Source organism: Schistocerca cancellata, unplaced genomic scaffold, assembly GCF_023864275.1.
Source record: "Schistocerca cancellata isolate TAMUIC-IGC-003103 unplaced genomic scaffold, iqSchCanc2.1 HiC_scaffold_271, whole genome shotgun sequence".
Classification (NCBI taxonomy): domain Eukaryota; kingdom Metazoa; phylum Arthropoda; class Insecta; order Orthoptera; family Acrididae; genus Schistocerca; species Schistocerca cancellata.
In genome coordinates this window covers 1-16,223 of record NW_026046293.1, presented here as the reverse complement: position 1 = coordinate 16,223, position 16,223 = coordinate 1, and the positions used below count along the sequence as shown (strand labels likewise).

The 16,223-nt window shown below is 50.7% G+C and overlaps 28 non-coding genes across 28 annotated transcripts; all 28 read right to left on the bottom strand.

Annotated features, from left to right (window-relative positions):
• Positions 1–310: 310 nt before the first annotated feature.
• On the bottom strand, positions 311–382 carry Trnat-cgu (transfer RNA threonine (anticodon CGU)). Its single transcript has one exon. It is a non-coding gene; the product is annotated as a tRNA-Thr (tRNA).
• Positions 383–1,071: 689 nt separating this feature from the next.
• Positions 1,072–1,145, bottom strand: Trnan-guu (transfer RNA asparagine (anticodon GUU)). Its single transcript has one exon. It is a non-coding gene; the product is annotated as a tRNA-Asn (tRNA).
• Positions 1,146–1,468: 323 nt separating this feature from the next.
• On the bottom strand, positions 1,469–1,540 carry Trnat-cgu (transfer RNA threonine (anticodon CGU)). Its single transcript has one exon. It is a non-coding gene; the product is annotated as a tRNA-Thr (tRNA).
• A 689-nt stretch (positions 1,541–2,229) lies between these two features.
• On the bottom strand, positions 2,230–2,303 carry Trnan-guu (transfer RNA asparagine (anticodon GUU)). Its single transcript has one exon. It is a non-coding gene; the product is annotated as a tRNA-Asn (tRNA).
• Positions 2,304–2,626: 323 nt separating this feature from the next.
• On the bottom strand, positions 2,627–2,698 carry Trnat-cgu (transfer RNA threonine (anticodon CGU)). The gene has a single exon. It is a non-coding gene; the product is annotated as a tRNA-Thr (tRNA).
• A 689-nt stretch (positions 2,699–3,387) lies between these two features.
• Positions 3,388–3,461, bottom strand: Trnan-guu (transfer RNA asparagine (anticodon GUU)). The gene has a single exon. It is a non-coding gene; the product is annotated as a tRNA-Asn (tRNA).
• Positions 3,462–3,784: 323 nt separating this feature from the next.
• On the bottom strand, positions 3,785–3,856 carry Trnat-cgu (transfer RNA threonine (anticodon CGU)). The gene has a single exon. It is a non-coding gene; the product is annotated as a tRNA-Thr (tRNA).
• A 689-nt stretch (positions 3,857–4,545) lies between these two features.
• Trnan-guu (transfer RNA asparagine (anticodon GUU)) lies at positions 4,546–4,619 on the bottom strand. The gene has a single exon. It is a non-coding gene; the product is annotated as a tRNA-Asn (tRNA).
• Positions 4,620–4,942: 323 nt separating this feature from the next.
• Trnat-cgu (transfer RNA threonine (anticodon CGU)) lies at positions 4,943–5,014 on the bottom strand. The gene has a single exon. It is a non-coding gene; the product is annotated as a tRNA-Thr (tRNA).
• Positions 5,015–5,703: 689 nt separating this feature from the next.
• Positions 5,704–5,777, bottom strand: Trnan-guu (transfer RNA asparagine (anticodon GUU)). The gene has a single exon. It is a non-coding gene; the product is annotated as a tRNA-Asn (tRNA).
• A 323-nt stretch (positions 5,778–6,100) lies between these two features.
• Trnat-cgu (transfer RNA threonine (anticodon CGU)) lies at positions 6,101–6,172 on the bottom strand. Its single transcript has one exon. It is a non-coding gene; the product is annotated as a tRNA-Thr (tRNA).
• A 689-nt stretch (positions 6,173–6,861) lies between these two features.
• Positions 6,862–6,935, bottom strand: Trnan-guu (transfer RNA asparagine (anticodon GUU)). Its single transcript has one exon. It is a non-coding gene; the product is annotated as a tRNA-Asn (tRNA).
• A 323-nt stretch (positions 6,936–7,258) lies between these two features.
• Positions 7,259–7,330, bottom strand: Trnat-cgu (transfer RNA threonine (anticodon CGU)). The gene has a single exon. It is a non-coding gene; the product is annotated as a tRNA-Thr (tRNA).
• Positions 7,331–8,019: 689 nt separating this feature from the next.
• On the bottom strand, positions 8,020–8,093 carry Trnan-guu (transfer RNA asparagine (anticodon GUU)). The gene has a single exon. It is a non-coding gene; the product is annotated as a tRNA-Asn (tRNA).
• Positions 8,094–8,416: 323 nt separating this feature from the next.
• Positions 8,417–8,488, bottom strand: Trnat-cgu (transfer RNA threonine (anticodon CGU)). The gene has a single exon. It is a non-coding gene; the product is annotated as a tRNA-Thr (tRNA).
• Positions 8,489–9,177: 689 nt separating this feature from the next.
• On the bottom strand, positions 9,178–9,251 carry Trnan-guu (transfer RNA asparagine (anticodon GUU)). Its single transcript has one exon. It is a non-coding gene; the product is annotated as a tRNA-Asn (tRNA).
• Positions 9,252–9,574: 323 nt separating this feature from the next.
• On the bottom strand, positions 9,575–9,646 carry Trnat-cgu (transfer RNA threonine (anticodon CGU)). Its single transcript has one exon. It is a non-coding gene; the product is annotated as a tRNA-Thr (tRNA).
• Positions 9,647–10,335: 689 nt separating this feature from the next.
• Trnan-guu (transfer RNA asparagine (anticodon GUU)) lies at positions 10,336–10,409 on the bottom strand. The gene has a single exon. It is a non-coding gene; the product is annotated as a tRNA-Asn (tRNA).
• Positions 10,410–10,732: 323 nt separating this feature from the next.
• On the bottom strand, positions 10,733–10,804 carry Trnat-cgu (transfer RNA threonine (anticodon CGU)). The gene has a single exon. It is a non-coding gene; the product is annotated as a tRNA-Thr (tRNA).
• Positions 10,805–11,493: 689 nt separating this feature from the next.
• Positions 11,494–11,567, bottom strand: Trnan-guu (transfer RNA asparagine (anticodon GUU)). Its single transcript has one exon. It is a non-coding gene; the product is annotated as a tRNA-Asn (tRNA).
• A 323-nt stretch (positions 11,568–11,890) lies between these two features.
• Trnat-cgu (transfer RNA threonine (anticodon CGU)) lies at positions 11,891–11,962 on the bottom strand. The gene has a single exon. It is a non-coding gene; the product is annotated as a tRNA-Thr (tRNA).
• Positions 11,963–12,651: 689 nt separating this feature from the next.
• Trnan-guu (transfer RNA asparagine (anticodon GUU)) lies at positions 12,652–12,725 on the bottom strand. Its single transcript has one exon. It is a non-coding gene; the product is annotated as a tRNA-Asn (tRNA).
• Positions 12,726–13,048: 323 nt separating this feature from the next.
• Positions 13,049–13,120, bottom strand: Trnat-cgu (transfer RNA threonine (anticodon CGU)). Its single transcript has one exon. It is a non-coding gene; the product is annotated as a tRNA-Thr (tRNA).
• Positions 13,121–13,809: 689 nt separating this feature from the next.
• Positions 13,810–13,883, bottom strand: Trnan-guu (transfer RNA asparagine (anticodon GUU)). The gene has a single exon. It is a non-coding gene; the product is annotated as a tRNA-Asn (tRNA).
• A 322-nt stretch (positions 13,884–14,205) lies between these two features.
• Positions 14,206–14,277, bottom strand: Trnat-cgu (transfer RNA threonine (anticodon CGU)). The gene has a single exon. It is a non-coding gene; the product is annotated as a tRNA-Thr (tRNA).
• Positions 14,278–14,966: 689 nt separating this feature from the next.
• On the bottom strand, positions 14,967–15,040 carry Trnan-guu (transfer RNA asparagine (anticodon GUU)). The gene has a single exon. It is a non-coding gene; the product is annotated as a tRNA-Asn (tRNA).
• A 325-nt stretch (positions 15,041–15,365) lies between these two features.
• Trnat-cgu (transfer RNA threonine (anticodon CGU)) lies at positions 15,366–15,437 on the bottom strand. The gene has a single exon. It is a non-coding gene; the product is annotated as a tRNA-Thr (tRNA).
• Positions 15,438–16,128: 691 nt separating this feature from the next.
• Positions 16,129–16,202, bottom strand: Trnan-guu (transfer RNA asparagine (anticodon GUU)). The gene has a single exon. It is a non-coding gene; the product is annotated as a tRNA-Asn (tRNA).
• Positions 16,203–16,223: the final 21 nt, after the last annotated feature.

The window sequence follows — 16,223 nt, the reverse complement described above, 5'->3', positions numbered from 1 at the left end:
CTGCATCTCAACGCAATTCGTATGCCTTCTGCAGGAATCTCGCAGAGTGGTAGCACCTGCTTACGCCTCTTCACATGGATAAAATGCATGCACACTGTAGCGAGGCTCGTACACGAATGACATCGCCAAGCATGACATCATACTACAAAATGCATACAAACCACTGTTCTGCCTATGCAATCAGAAAACCTCTGAGGCCAGCATGATACTTGTTATAGGTTGTAGAACATCCCTTTCATTCAGTGTACTGCCATGTGTTAGATGCTGCTCGAGATAGCTCCGCTCCTTGCGGGAAGGTTAAAAAAATGAATGCCTTCTGTGAGGTTCGAACTCACGACCCCTGGTTTACGAGACCAGTGCTCTACCACTGAGCTAAGAAGGCGGCAGCTTTGCGTTTGTGAGCTCTCCCCGAATTGTCACTTCATCATGCTGAATCTTGCAGCCCTCGACCAGATATCGGATTTGGCACACAGCTGCTGCTGGGGGTGTCCACATGGCCGTTTTCCACATCTCTTGACTGTTTCGCCCTTACGATCGACGACGAGCGTCGTGCCACCAAACGTTTGCGGTCTGCACAATCTTGACCTAGTGCACAGTTTGTTGGATTGCGTGGCTCGACTGCGAAATGCGCCTTTCGGCTCCTCTCTCTGGCTGCAGTATGCTGTTGTCGACAGTGGCACTAGCGTTGCCCATGGGGCTTCATGTAAGGCGACTGCACGTCGCTCGGCCAGCAGCGGCCTACTGCAGACCGACACTTAAGAGACACCAAATAGAAATCGACATCGAGAGACAGGCCCTGTCATATGGCACTCGCGACGTATACGCTGAAATTGAATGTAAAGAATACGTCTTTTGTAGTGGGCGTCGCTCTACTGCAGTGTCACACATGACGAAGAAATAGGAAAACAGTAGAACGTCTGTGTAGGGCCATGTTTTTACCTACAGTGTCACTTGGCTGAATGTGTATAAGGCTCTGTGGCATCACTCAAACACAGCCAAGTTGTCACACTAGCTGTGTATCTCTAACAAAGTTGACGTATGTCCTCACCTCGGTGACGGTTAAAACGATTTCGCCCCCGGGTGGGCTCGAACCACCAACCTTTCGGTTAACAGCCGAACGCGCTAGCCGATTGCGCCACGGAGGCCTTGACTTGTGCTCTGCATCTCAACGCAATTCGTATGCCTTCTGCAGGAATCTCGCAGAGTGGTAGCACCTGCTTACGCCTCTTCACATGGATAAAATGCATGCACACTGTAGCGAGGCTCGTACACGAATGACATCGCCAAGCATGACATCATACTACAAAATGCATACAAACCACTGTTCTGCCTATGCAATCAGAAAACCTCTGAGGCCAGCATGATACTTGTTATAGGTTGTAGAACATCCCTTTCATTCAGTGTACTGCCATGTGTTAGATGCTGCTCGAGATAGCTCCGCTCCTTGCGGGAAGGTTAAAAAAATGAATGCCTTCTGTGAGGTTCGAACTCACGACCCCTGGTTTACGAGACCAGTGCTCTACCACTGAGCTAAGAAGGCGGCAGCTTTGCGTTTGTGAGCTCTCCCCGAATTGTCACTTCATCATGCTGAATCTTGCAGCCCTCGACCAGATATCGGATTTGGCACACAGCTGCTGCTGGGGGTGTCCACATGGCCGTTTTCCACATCTCTTGACTGTTTCGCCCTTACGATCGACGACGAGCGTCGTGCCACCAAACGTTTGCGGTCTGCACAATCTTGACCTAGTGCACAGTTTGTTGGATTGCGTGGCTCGACTGCGAAATGCGCCTTTCGGCTCCTCTCTCTGGCTGCAGTATGCTGTTGTCGACAGTGGCACTAGCGTTGCCCATGGGGCTTCATGTAAGGCGACTGCACGTCGCTCGGCCAGCAGCGGCCTACTGCAGACCGACACTTAAGAGACACCAAATAGAAATCGACATCGAGAGACAGGCCCTGTCATATGGCACTCGCGACGTATACGCTGAAATTGAATGTAAAGAATACGTCTTTTGTAGTGGGCGTCGCTCTACTGCAGTGTCACACATGACGAAGAAATAGGAAAACAGTAGAACGTCTGTGTAGGGCCATGTTTTTACCTACAGTGTCACTTGGCTGAATGTGTATAAGGCTCTGTGGCATCACTCAAACACAGCCAAGTTGTCACACTAGCTGTGTATCTCTAACAAAGTTGACGTATGTCCTCACCTCGGTGATGGTTAAAACGATTTCGCCCCCGGGTGGGCTCGAACCACCAACCTTTCGGTTAACAGCCGAACGCGCTAGCCGATTGCGCCACGGAGGCCTTGACTTGTGCTCTGCATCTCAACGCAATTCGTATGCCTTCTGCAGGAATCTCGCAGAGTGGTAGCACCTGCTTACGCCTCTTCACATGGATAAAATGCATGCACACTGTAGCGAGGCTCGTACACGAATGACATCGCCAAGCATGACATCATACTACAAAATGCATACAAACCACTGTTCTGCCTATGCAATCAGAAAACCTCTGAGGCCAGCATGATACTTGTTATAGGTTGTAGAACATCCCTTTCATTCAGTGTACTGCCATGTGTTAGATGCTGCTCGAGATAGCTCCGCTCCTTGCGGGAAGGTTAAAAAAATGAATGCCTTCTGTGAGGTTCGAACTCACGACCCCTGGTTTACGAGACCAGTGCTCTACCACTGAGCTAAGAAGGCGGCAGCTTTGCGTTTGTGAGCTCTCCCCGAATTGTCACTTCATCATGCTGAATCTTGCAGCCCTCGACCAGATATCGGATTTGGCACACAGCTGCTGCTGGGGGTGTCCACATGGCCGTTTTCCACATCTCTTGACTGTTTCGCCCTTACGATCGACGACGAGCGTCGTGCCACCAAACGTTTGCGGTCTGCACAATCTTGACCTAGTGCACAGTTTGTTGGATTGCGTGGCTCGACTGCGAAATGCGCCTTTCGGCTCCTCTCTCTGGCTGCAGTATGCTGTTGTCGACAGTGGCACTAGCGTTGCCCATGGGGCTTCATGTAAGGCGACTGCACGTCGCTCGGCCAGCAGCGGCCTACTGCAGACCGACACTTAAGAGACACCAAATAGAAATCGACATCGAGAGACAGGCCCTGTCATATGGCACTCGCGACGTATACGCTGAAATTGAATGTAAAGAATACGTCTTTTGTAGTGGGCGTCGCTCTACTGCAGTGTCACACATGACGAAGAAATAGGAAAACAGTAGAACGTCTGTGTAGGGCCATGTTTTTACCTACAGTGTCACTTGGCTGAATGTGTATAAGGCTCTGTGGCATCACTCAAACACAGCCAAGTTGTCACACTAGCTGTGTATCTCTAACAAAGTTGACGTATGTCCTCACCTCGGTGACGGTTAAAACGATTTCGCCCCAGGGTGGGCTCGAACCACCAACCTTTCGGTTAACAGCCGAACGCGCTAGCCGATTGCGCCACGGAGGCCTTGACTTGTGCTCTGCATCTCAACGCAATTCGTATGCCTTCTGCAGGAATCTCGCAGAGTGGTAGCACCTGCTTACGCCTCTTCACATGGATAAAATGCATGCACACTGTAGCGAGGCTCGTACACGAATGACATCGCCAAGCATGACATCATACTACAAAATGCATACAAACCACTGTTCTGCCTATGCAATCAGAAAACCTCTGAGGCCAGCATGATACTTGTTATAGGTTGTAGAACATCCCTTTCATTCAGTGTACTGCCATGTGTTAGATGCTGCTCGAGATAGCTCCGCTCCTTGCGGGAAGGTTAAAAAAATGAATGCCTTCTGTGAGGTTCGAACTCACGACCCCTGGTTTACGAGACCAGTGCTCTACCACTGAGCTAAGAAGGCGGCAGCTTTGCGTTTGTGAGCTCTCCCCGAATTGTCACTTCATCATGCTGAATCTTGCAGCCCTCGACCAGATATCGGATTTGGCACACAGCTGCTGCTGGGGGTGTCCACATGGCCGTTTTCCACATCTCTTGACTGTTTCGCCCTTACGATCGACGACGAGCGTCGTGCCACCAAACGTTTGCGGTCTGCACAATCTTGACCTAGTGCACAGTTTGTTGGATTGCGTGGCTCGACTGCGAAATGCGCCTTTCGGCTCCTCTCTCTGGCTGCAGTATGCTGTTGTCGACAGTGGCACTAGCGTTGCCCATGGGGCTTCATGTAAGGCGACTGCACGTCGCTCGGCCAGCAGCGGCCTACTGCAGACCGACACTTAAGAGACACCAAATAGAAATCGACATCGAGAGACAGGCCCTGTCATATGGCACTCGCGACGTATACGCTGAAATTGAATGTAAAGAATACGTCTTTTGTAGTGGGCGTCGCTCTACTGCAGTGTCACACATGACGAAGAAATAGGAAAACAGTAGAACGTCTGTGTAGGGCCATGTTTTTACCTACAGTGTCACTTGGCTGAATGTGTATAAGGCTCTGTGGCATCACTCAAACACAGCCAAGTTGTCACACTAGCTGTGTATCTCTAACAAAGTTGACGTATGTCCTCACCTCGGTGACGGTTAAAACGATTTCGCCCCAGGGTGGGCTCGAACCACCAACCTTTCGGTTAACAGCCGAACGCGCTAGCCGATTGCGCCACGGAGGCCTTGACTTGTGCTCTGCATCTCAACGCAATTCGTATGCCTTCTGCAGGAATCTCGCAGAATGGTAGCACCTGCTTACGCCTCTTCACATGGATAAAATGCATGCACACTGTAGCGAGGCTCGTACACGAATGACATCGCCAAGCATGACATCATACTACAAAATGCATACAAACCACTGTTCTGCCTATGCAATCAGAAAACCTCTGAGGCCAGCATGATACTTGTTATAGGTTGTAGAACATCCCTTTCATTCAGTGTACTGCCATGTGTTAGATGCTGCTCGAGATAGCTCCGCTCCTTGCGGGAAGGTTAAAAAAATGAATGCCTTCTGTGAGGTTCGAACTCACGACCCCTGGTTTACGAGACCAGTGCTCTACCACTGAGCTAAGAAGGCGGCAGCTTTGCGTTTGTGAGCTCTCCCCGAATTGTCACTTCATCATGCTGAATCTTGCAGCCCTCGACCAGATATCGGATTTGGCACACAGCTGCTGCTGGGGGTGTCCACATGGCCGTTTTCCACATCTCTTGACTGTTTCGCCCTTACGATCGACGACGAGCGTCGTGCCACCAAACGTTTGCGGTCTGCACAATCTTGACCTAGTGCACAGTTTGTTGGATTGCGTGGCTCGACTGCGAAATGCGCCTTTCGGCTCCTCTCTCTGGCTGCAGTATGCTGTTGTCGACAGTGGCACTAGCGTTGCCCATGGGGCTTCATGTAAGGCGACTGCACGTCGCTCGGCCAGCAGCGGCCTACTGCAGACCGACACTTAAGAGACACCAAATAGAAATCGACATCGAGAGACAGGCCCTGTCATATGGCACTCGCGACGTATACGCTGAAATTGAATGTAAAGAATACGTCTTTTGTAGTGGGCGTCGCTCTACTGCAGTGTCACACATGACGAAGAAATAGGAAAACAGTAGAACGTCTGTGTAGGGCCATGTTTTTACCTACAGTGTCACTTGGCTGAATGTGTATAAGGCTCTGTGGCATCACTCAAACACAGCCAAGTTGTCACACTAGCTGTGTATCTCTAACAAAGTTGACGTATGTCCTCACCTCGGTGACGGTTAAAACGATTTCGCCCCCGGGTGGGCTCGAACCACCAACCTTTCGGTTAACAGCCGAACGCGCTAGCCGATTGCGCCACGGAGGCCTTGACTTGTGCTCTGCATCTCAACGCAATTCGTATGCCTTCTGCAGGAATCTCGCAGAGTGGTAGCACCTGCTTACGCCTCTTCACATGGATAAAATGCATGCACACTGTAGCGAGGCTCGTACACGAATGACATCGCCAAGCATGACATCATACTACAAAATGCATACAAACCACTGTTCTGCCTATGCAATCAGAAAACCTCTGAGGCCAGCATGATACTTGTTATAGGTTGTAGAACATCCCTTTCATTCAGTGTACTGCCATGTGTTAGATGCTGCTCGAGATAGCTCCGCTCCTTGCGGGAAGGTTAAAAAAATGAATGCCTTCTGTGAGGTTCGAACTCACGACCCCTGGTTTACGAGACCAGTGCTCTACCACTGAGCTAAGAAGGCGGCAGCTTTGCGTTTGTGAGCTCTCCCCGAATTGTCACTTCATCATGCTGAATCTTGCAGCCCTCGACCAGATATCGGATTTGGCACACAGCTGCTGCTGGGGGTGTCCACATGGCCGTTTTCCACATCTCTTGACTGTTTCGCCCTTACGATCGACGACGAGCGTCGTGCCACCAAACGTTTGCGGTCTGCACAATCTTGACCTAGTGCACAGTTTGTTGGATTGCGTGGCTCGACTGCGAAATGCGCCTTTCGGCTCCTCTCTCTGGCTGCAGTATGCTGTTGTCGACAGTGGCACTAGCGTTGCCCATGGGGCTTCATGTAAGGCGACTGCACGTCGCTCGGCCAGCAGCGGCCTACTGCAGACCGACACTTAAGAGACACCAAATAGAAATCGACATCGAGAGACAGGCCCTGTCATATGGCACTCGCGACGTATACGCTGAAATTGAATGTAAAGAATACGTCTTTTGTAGTGGGCGTCGCTCTACTGCAGTGTCACACATGACGAAGAAATAGGAAAACAGTAGAACGTCTGTGTAGGGCCATGTTTTTACCTACAGTGTCACTTGGCTGAATGTGTATAAGGCTCTGTGGCATCACTCAAACACAGCCAAGTTGTCACACTAGCTGTGTATCTCTAACAAAGTTGACGTATGTCCTCACCTCGGTGACGGTTAAAACGATTTCGCCCCCGGGTGGGCTCGAACCACCAACCTTTCGGTTAACAGCCGAACGCGCTAGCCGATTGCGCCACGGAGGCCTTGACTTGTGCTCTGCATCTCAACGCAATTCGTATGCCTTCTGCAGGAATCTCGCAGAGTGGTAGCACCTGCTTACGCCTCTTCACATGGATAAAATGCATGCACACTGTAGCGAGGCTCGTACACGAATGACATCGCCAAGCATGACATCATACTACAAAATGCATACAAACCACTGTTCTGCCTATGCAATCAGAAAACCTCTGAGGCCAGCATGATACTTGTTATAGGTTGTAGAACATCCCTTTCATTCAGTGTACTGCCATGTGTTAGATGCTGCTCGAGATAGCTCCGCTCCTTGCGGGAAGGTTAAAAAAATGAATGCCTTCTGTGAGGTTCGAACTCACGACCCCTGGTTTACGAGACCAGTGCTCTACCACTGAGCTAAGAAGGCGGCAGCTTTGCGTTTGTGAGCTCTCCCCGAATTGTCACTTCATCATGCTGAATCTTGCAGCCCTCGACCAGATATCGGATTTGGCACACAGCTGCTGCTGGGGGTGTCCACATGGCCGTTTTCCACATCTCTTGACTGTTTCGCCCTTACGATCGACGACGAGCGTCGTGCCACCAAACGTTTGCGGTCTGCACAATCTTGACCTAGTGCACAGTTTGTTGGATTGCGTGGCTCGACTGCGAAATGCGCCTTTCGGCTCCTCTCTCTGGCTGCAGTATGCTGTTGTCGACAGTGGCACTAGCGTTGCCCATGGGGCTTCATGTAAGGCGACTGCACGTCGCTCGGCCAGCAGCGGCCTACTGCAGACCGACACTTAAGAGACACCAAATAGAAATCGACATCGAGAGACAGGCCCTGTCATATGGCACTCGCGACGTATACGCTGAAATTGAATGTAAAGAATACGTCTTTTGTAGTGGGCGTCGCTCTACTGCAGTGTCACACATGACGAAGAAATAGGAAAACAGTAGAACGTCTGTGTAGGGCCATGTTTTTACCTACAGTGTCACTTGGCTGAATGTGTATAAGGCTCTGTGGCATCACTCAAACACAGCCAAGTTGTCACACTAGCTGTGTATCTCTAACAAAGTTGACGTATGTCCTCACCTCGGTGACGGTTAAAACGATTTCGCCCCCGGGTGGGCTCGAACCACCAACCTTTCGGTTAACAGCCGAACGCGCTAGCCGATTGCGCCACGGAGGCCTTGACTTGTGCTCTGCATCTCAACGCAATTCGTATGCCTTCTGCAGGAATCTCGCAGAGTGGTAGCACCTGCTTACGCCTCTTCACATGGATAAAATGCATGCACACTGTAGCGAGGCTCGTACACGAATGACATCGCCAAGCATGACATCATACTACAAAATGCATACAAACCACTGTTCTGCCTATGCAATCAGAAAACCTCTGAGGCCAGCATGATACTTGTTATAGGTTGTAGAACATCCCTTTCATTCAGTGTACTGCCATGTGTTAGATGCTGCTCGAGATAGCTCCGCTCCTTGCGGGAAGGTTAAAAAAATGAATGCCTTCTGTGAGGTTCGAACTCACGACCCCTGGTTTACGAGACCAGTGCTCTACCACTGAGCTAAGAAGGCGGCAGCTTTGCGTTTGTGAGCTCTCCCCGAATTGTCACTTCATCATGCTGAATCTTGCAGCCCTCGACCAGATATCGGATTTGGCACACAGCTGCTGCTGGGGGTGTCCACATGGCCGTTTTCCACATCTCTTGACTGTTTCGCCCTTACGATCGACGACGAGCGTCGTGCCACCAAACGTTTGCGGTCTGCACAATCTTGACCTAGTGCACAGTTTGTTGGATTGCGTGGCTCGACTGCGAAATGCGCCTTTCGGCTCCTCTCTCTGGCTGCAGTATGCTGTTGTCGACAGTGGCACTAGCGTTGCCCATGGGGCTTCATGTAAGGCGACTGCACGTCGCTCGGCCAGCAGCGGCCTACTGCAGACCGACACTTAAGAGACACCAAATAGAAATCGACATCGAGAGACAGGCCCTGTCATATGGCACTCGCGACGTATACGCTGAAATTGAATGTAAAGAATACGTCTTTTGTAGTGGGCGTCGCTCTACTGCAGTGTCACACATGACGAAGAAATAGGAAAACAGTAGAACGTCTGTGTAGGGCCATGTTTTTACCTACAGTGTCACTTGGCTGAATGTGTATAAGGCTCTGTGGCATCACTCAAACACAGCCAAGTTGTCACACTAGCTGTGTATCTCTAACAAAGTTGACGTATGTCCTCACCTCGGTGACGGTTAAAACGATTTCGCCCCCGGGTGGGCTCGAACCACCAACCTTTCGGTTAACAGCCGAACGCGCTAGCCGATTGCGCCACGGAGGCCTTGACTTGTGCTCTGCATCTCAACGCAATTCGTATGCCTTCTGCAGGAATCTCGCAGAGTGGTAGCACCTGCTTACGCCTCTTCACATGGATAAAATGCATGCACACTGTAGCGAGGCTCGTACACGAATGACATCGCCAAGCATGACATCATACTACAAAATGCATACAAACCACTGTTCTGCCTATGCAATCAGAAAACCTCTGAGGCCAGCATGATACTTGTTATAGGTTGTAGAACATCCCTTTCATTCAGTGTACTGCCATGTGTTAGATGCTGCTCGAGATAGCTCCGCTCCTTGCGGGAAGGTTAAAAAAATGAATGCCTTCTGTGAGGTTCGAACTCACGACCCCTGGTTTACGAGACCAGTGCTCTACCACTGAGCTAAGAAGGCGGCAGCTTTGCGTTTGTGAGCTCTCCCCGAATTGTCACTTCATCATGCTGAATCTTGCAGCCCTCGACCAGATATCGGATTTGGCACACAGCTGCTGCTGGGGGTGTCCACATGGCCGTTTTCCACATCTCTTGACTGTTTCGCCCTTACGATCGACGACGAGCGTCGTGCCACCAAACGTTTGCGGTCTGCACAATCTTGACCTAGTGCACAGTTTGTTGGATTGCGTGGCTCGACTGCGAAATGCGCCTTTCGGCTCCTCTCTCTGGCTGCAGTATGCTGTTGTCGACAGTGGCACTAGCGTTGCCCATGGGGCTTCATGTAAGGCGACTGCACGTCGCTCGGCCAGCAGCGGCCTACTGCAGACCGACACTTAAGAGACACCAAATAGAAATCGACATCGAGAGACAGGCCCTGTCATATGGCACTCGCGACGTATACGCTGAAATTGAATGTAAAGAATACGTCTTTTGTAGTGGGCGTCGCTCTACTGCAGTGTCACACATGACGAAGAAATAGGAAAACAGTAGAACGTCTGTGTAGGGCCATGTTTTTACCTACAGTGTCACTTGGCTGAATGTGTATAAGGCTCTGTGGCATCACTCAAACACAGCCAAGTTGTCACACTAGCTGTGTATCTCTAACAAAGTTGACGTATGTCCTCACCTCGGTGACGGTTAAAACGATTTCGCCCCAGGGTGGGCTCGAACCACCAACCTTTCGGTTAACAGCCGAACGCGCTAGCCGATTGCGCCACGGAGGCCTTGACTTGTGCTCTGCATCTCAACGCAATTCGTATGCCTTCTGCAGGAATCTCGCAGAATGGTAGCACCTGCTTACGCCTCTTCACATGGATAAAATGCATGCACACTGTAGCGAGGCTCGTACACGAATGACATCGCCAAGCATGACATCATACTACAAAATGCATACAAACCACTGTTCTGCCTATGCAATCAGAAAACCTCTGAGGCCAGCATGATACTTGTTATAGGTTGTAGAACATCCCTTTCATTCAGTGTACTGCCATGTGTTAGATGCTGCTCGAGATAGCTCCGCTCCTTGCGGGAAGGTTAAAAAAATGAATGCCTTCTGTGAGGTTCGAACTCACGACCCCTGGTTTACGAGACCAGTGCTCTACCACTGAGCTAAGAAGGCGGCAGCTTTGCGTTTGTGAGCTCTCCCCGAATTGTCACTTCATCATGCTGAATCTTGCAGCCCTCGACCAGATATCGGATTTGGCACACAGCTGCTGCTGGGGGTGTCCACATGGCCGTTTTCCACATCTCTTGACTGTTTCGCCCTTACGATCGACGACGAGCGTCGTGCCACCAAACGTTTGCGGTCTGCACAATCTTGACCTAGTGCACAGTTTGTTGGATTGCGTGGCTCGACTGCGAAATGCGCCTTTCGGCTCCTCTCTCTGGCTGCAGTATGCTGTTGTCGACAGTGGCACTAGCGTTGCCCATGGGGCTTCATGTAAGGCGACTGCACGTCGCTCGGCCAGCAGCGGCCTACTGCAGACCGACACTTAAGAGACACCAAATAGAAATCGACATCGAGAGACAGGCCCTGTCATATGGCACTCGCGACGTATACGCTGAAATTGAATGTAAAGAATACGTCTTTTGTAGTGGGCGTCGCTCTACTGCAGTGTCACACATGACGAAGAAATAGGAAAACAGTAGAACGTCTGTGTAGGGCCATGTTTTTACCTACAGTGTCACTTGGCTGAATGTGTATAAGGCTCTGTGGCATCACTCAAACACAGCCAAGTTGTCACACTAGCTGTGTATCTCTAACAAAGTTGACGTATGTCCTCACCTCGGTGACGGTTAAAACGATTTCGCCCCCGGGTGGGCTCGAACCACCAACCTTTCGGTTAACAGCCGAACGCGCTAGCCGATTGCGCCACGGAGGCCTTGACTTGTGCTCTGCATCTCAACGCAATTCGTATGCCTTCTGCAGGAATCTCGCAGAGTGGTAGCACCTGCTTACGCCTCTTCACATGGATAAAATGCATGCACACTGTAGCGAGGCTCGTACACGAATGACATCGCCAAGCATGACATCATACTACAAAATGCATACAAACCACTGTTCTGCCTATGCAATCAGAAAACCTCTGAGGCCAGCATGATACTTGTTATAGGTTGTAGAACATCCCTTTCATTCAGTGTACTGCCATGTGTTAGATGCTGCTCGAGATAGCTCCGCTCCTTGCGGGAAGGTTAAAAAAATGAATGCCTTCTGTGAGGTTCGAACTCACGACCCCTGGTTTACGAGACCAGTGCTCTACCACTGAGCTAAGAAGGCGGCAGCTTTGCGTTTGTGAGCTCTCCCCGAATTGTCACTTCATCATGCTGAATCTTGCAGCCCTCGACCAGATATCGGATTTGGCACACAGCTGCTGCTGGGGGTGTCCACATGGCCGTTTTCCACATCTCTTGACTGTTTCGCCCTTACGATCGACGACGAGCGTCGTGCCACCAAACGTTTGCGGTCTGCACAATCTTGACCTAGTGCACAGTTTGTTGGATTGCGTGGCTCGACTGCGAAATGCGCCTTTCGGCTCCTCTCTCTGGCTGCAGTATGCTGTTGTCGACAGTGGCACTAGCGTTGCCCATGGGGCTTCATGTAAGGCGACTGCACGTCGCTCGGCCAGCAGCGGCCTACTGCAGACCGACACTTAAGAGACACCAAATAGAAATCGACATCGAGAGACAGGCCCTGTCATATGGCACTCGCGACGTATACGCTGAAATTGAATGTAAAGAATACGTCTTTTGTAGTGGGCGTCGCTCTACTGCAGTGTCACACATGACGAAGAAATAGGAAAACAGTAGAACGTCTGTGTAGGGCCATGTTTTTACCTACAGTGTCACTTGGCTGAATGTGTATAAGGCTCTGTGGCATCACTCAAACACAGCCAAGTTGTCACACTAGCTGTGTATCTCTAACAAAGTTGACGTATGTCCTCACCTCGGTGACGGTTAAAACGATTTCGCCCCCGGGTGGGCTCGAACCACCAACCTTTCGGTTAACAGCCGAACGCGCTAGCCGATTGCGCCACGGAGGCCTTGACTTGTGCTCTGCATCTCAACGCAATTCGTATGCCTTCTGCAGGAATCTCGCAGAGTGGTAGCACCTGCTTACGCCTCTTCACATGGATAAAATGCATGCACACTGTAGCGAGGCTCGTACACGAATGACATCGCCAAGCATGACATCATACTACAAAATGCATACAAACCACTGTTCTGCCTATGCAATCAGAAAAACCTCTGAGGCCAGCATGATACTTGTTATAGGTTGTAGAACATCCCTTTCATTCAGTGTACTGCCATGTGTTAGATGCTGCTCGAGATAGCTCCGCTCCTTGCGGGAAGGTTAAAAAATGAATGCCTTCTGTGAGGTTCGAACTCACGACCCCTGGTTTACGAGACCAGTGCTCTACCACTGAGCTAAGAAGGCGGCAGCTTTGCGTTTGTGAGCTCTCCCCGAATTGTCACTTCATCATGCTGAATCTTGCAGCCCTCGACCAGATATCGGATTTGGCACACAGCTGCTGCTGGGGGTGTCCACATGGCCGTTTTCCACATCTCTTGACTGTTTCGCCCTTACGATCGACGACGAGCGTCGTGCCACCAAACGTTTGCGGTCTGCACAATCTTGACCTAGTGCACAGTTTGTTGGATTGCGTGGCTCGACTGCGAAATGCGCCTTTCGGCTCCTCTCTCTGGCTGCAGTATGCTGTTGTCGACAGTGGCACTAGCGTTGCCCATGGGGCTTCATGTAAGGCGACTGCACGTCGCTCGGCCAGCAGCGGCCTACTGCAGACCGACACTTAAGAGACACCAAATAGAAATCGACATCGAGAGACAGGCCCTGTCATATGGCACTCGCGACGTATACGCTGAAATTGAATGTAAAGAATACGTCTTTTGTAGTGGGCGTCGCTCTACTGCAGTGTCACACATGACGAAGAAATAGGAAAACAGTAGAACGTCTGTGTAGGGCCATGTTTTTACCTACAGTGTCACTTGGCTGAATGTGTATAAGGCTCTGTGGCATCACTCAAACACAGCCAAGTTGTCACACTAGCTGTGTATCTCTAACAAAGTTGACGTATGTCCTCACCTCGGTGACGGTTAAAACGATTTCGCCCCAGGGTGGGCTCGAACCACCAACCTTTCGGTTAACAGCCGAACGCGCTAGCCGATTGCGCCACGGAGGCCTTGACTTGTGCTCTGCATCTCAACGCAATTCGTATGCCTTCTGCAGGAATCTCGCAGAATGGTAGCACCTGCTTACGCCTCTTCACATGGATAAAATGCATGCACACTGTAGCGAGGCTCGTACACGAATGACATCGCCAAGCATGACATCATACTACAAAATGCATACAACCACTGTTCTGCCTATGCAATCAGAAAACCTCTGAGGCCAGCATGATACTTGTTATAGGTTGTAGAACATCCCTTTCATTCAGTGTACTGCCATGTGTTAGATGCTGCTCGAGATAGCTCCGCTCCTTGCGGGAAGGTTAAAAAAATGAATGCCTTCTGTGAGGTTCGAACTCACGACCCCTGGTTTACGAGACCAGTGCTCTACCACTGAGCTAAGAAGGCGGCAGCTTTGCGTTTGTGAGCTCTCCCCGAATTGTCACTTCATCATGCTGAATCTTGCAGCCCTCGACCAGATATCGGATTTGGCACACAGCTGCTGCTGGGGGTGTCCACATGGCCGTTTTCCACATCTCTTGACTGTTTCGCCCTTACGATCGACGACGAGCGTCGTGCCACCAAACGTTTGCGGTCTGCACAATCTTGACCTAGTGCACAGTTTGTTGGATTGCGTGGCTCGACTGCGAAATGCGCCTTTCGGCTCCTCTCTCTGGCTGCAGTATGCTGTTGTCGACAGTGGCACTAGCGTTGCCCATGGGGCTTCATGTAAGGCGACTGCACGTCGCTCGGCCAGCAGCGGCCTACTGCAGACCGACACTTAAGAGACACCAAATAGAAATCGACATCGAGAGACAGGCCCTGTCATATGGCACTCGCGACGTATACGCTGAAATTGAATGTAAAGAATACGTCTTTTGTAGTGGGCGTCGCTCTACTGCAGTGTCACACATGACGAAGAAATAGGAAAACAGTAGAACGTCTGTGTAGGGCCATGTTTTTACCTACAGTGTCACTTGGCTGAATGTGTATAAGGCTCTGTGGCATCACTCAAACACAGCCAAGTTGTCACACTAGCTGTGTATCTCTAACAAAGTTGACGTATGTCCTCACCTCGGTGACGGTTAAAACGATTTCGCCCCCGGGTGGGCTCGAACCACCAACCTTTCGGTTAACAGCCGAACGCGCTAGCCGATTGCGCCACGGAGGCCTTGACTTGTGCTCTGCATCTCAACGCAATTCGTATGCCTCTTCTGCAGGAATCTCGCAGAGTGGTAGCACCTGCTTACGCCTCTTCACATGGATAAAATGCATGCACACTGTAGCGAGGCTCGTACACGAATGACATCGCCAAGCATGACATCATACTACAAAATGCATACAAACCACTGTTCTGCCTATGCAATCAGAAAACCTCTGAGGCCAGCATGATACTTGTTATAGGTTGTAGAACATCCCTTTCATTCAGTGTACTGCCATGTGTTAGATGCTGCTCGAGATAGCTCCGCTCCTTGCGGGAAGGTTAAAAAAATGAATGCCTTCTGTGAGGTTCGAACTCACGACCCCTGGTTTACGAGACCAGTGCTCTACCACTGAGCTAAGAAGGCGGCAGCTTTGCGTTTGTGAGCTCTCCCCGAATTGTCACTTCATCATGCTGAATCTTGCAGCCCTCGACCAGATATCGGATTTGGCACACAGCTGCTGCTGGGGGTGTCCACATGGCCGTTTTCCACATCTCTTGACTGTTTCGCCCTTACGATCGACGACGAGCGTCGTGTGCCACCAAACGTTTGCGGTCTGCACAATCTTGACCTAGTGCACAGTTTGTTGGATTGCGTGGCTCGACTGCGAAATGCGCCTTTCGGCTCCTCTCTCTGGCTGCAGTATGCTGTTGTCGACAGTGGCACTAGCGTTGCCCATGGGGCTTCATGTAAGGCGACTGCACGTCGCTCGGCCAGCAGCGGCCTACTGCAGACCGACACTTAAGAGACACCAAATAGAAATCGACATCGAGAGACAGGCCCTGTCATATGGCACTCGCGACGTATACGCTGAAATTGAATGTAAAGAATACGTCTTTTGTAGTGGGCGTCGCTCTACTGCAGTGTCACACATGACGAAGAAATAGGAAAACAGTAGAACGTCTGTGTAGGGCCATGTTTTTACCTACAGTGTCACTTGGCTGAATGTGTATAAGGCTCTGTGGCATCACTCAAACACAGCCAAGTTGTCACACTAGCTGTGTATCTCTAACAAAGTTGACGTATGTCCTCACCTCGGTGACGGTTAAAACGATTTCGCCCCCGGGTGGGCTCGAACCACCAACCTTTCGGTTAACAGCCGAACGCGCTAGCCGATTGCGCCACGGAGGCCTTGACTTGTGCTCTGCATCT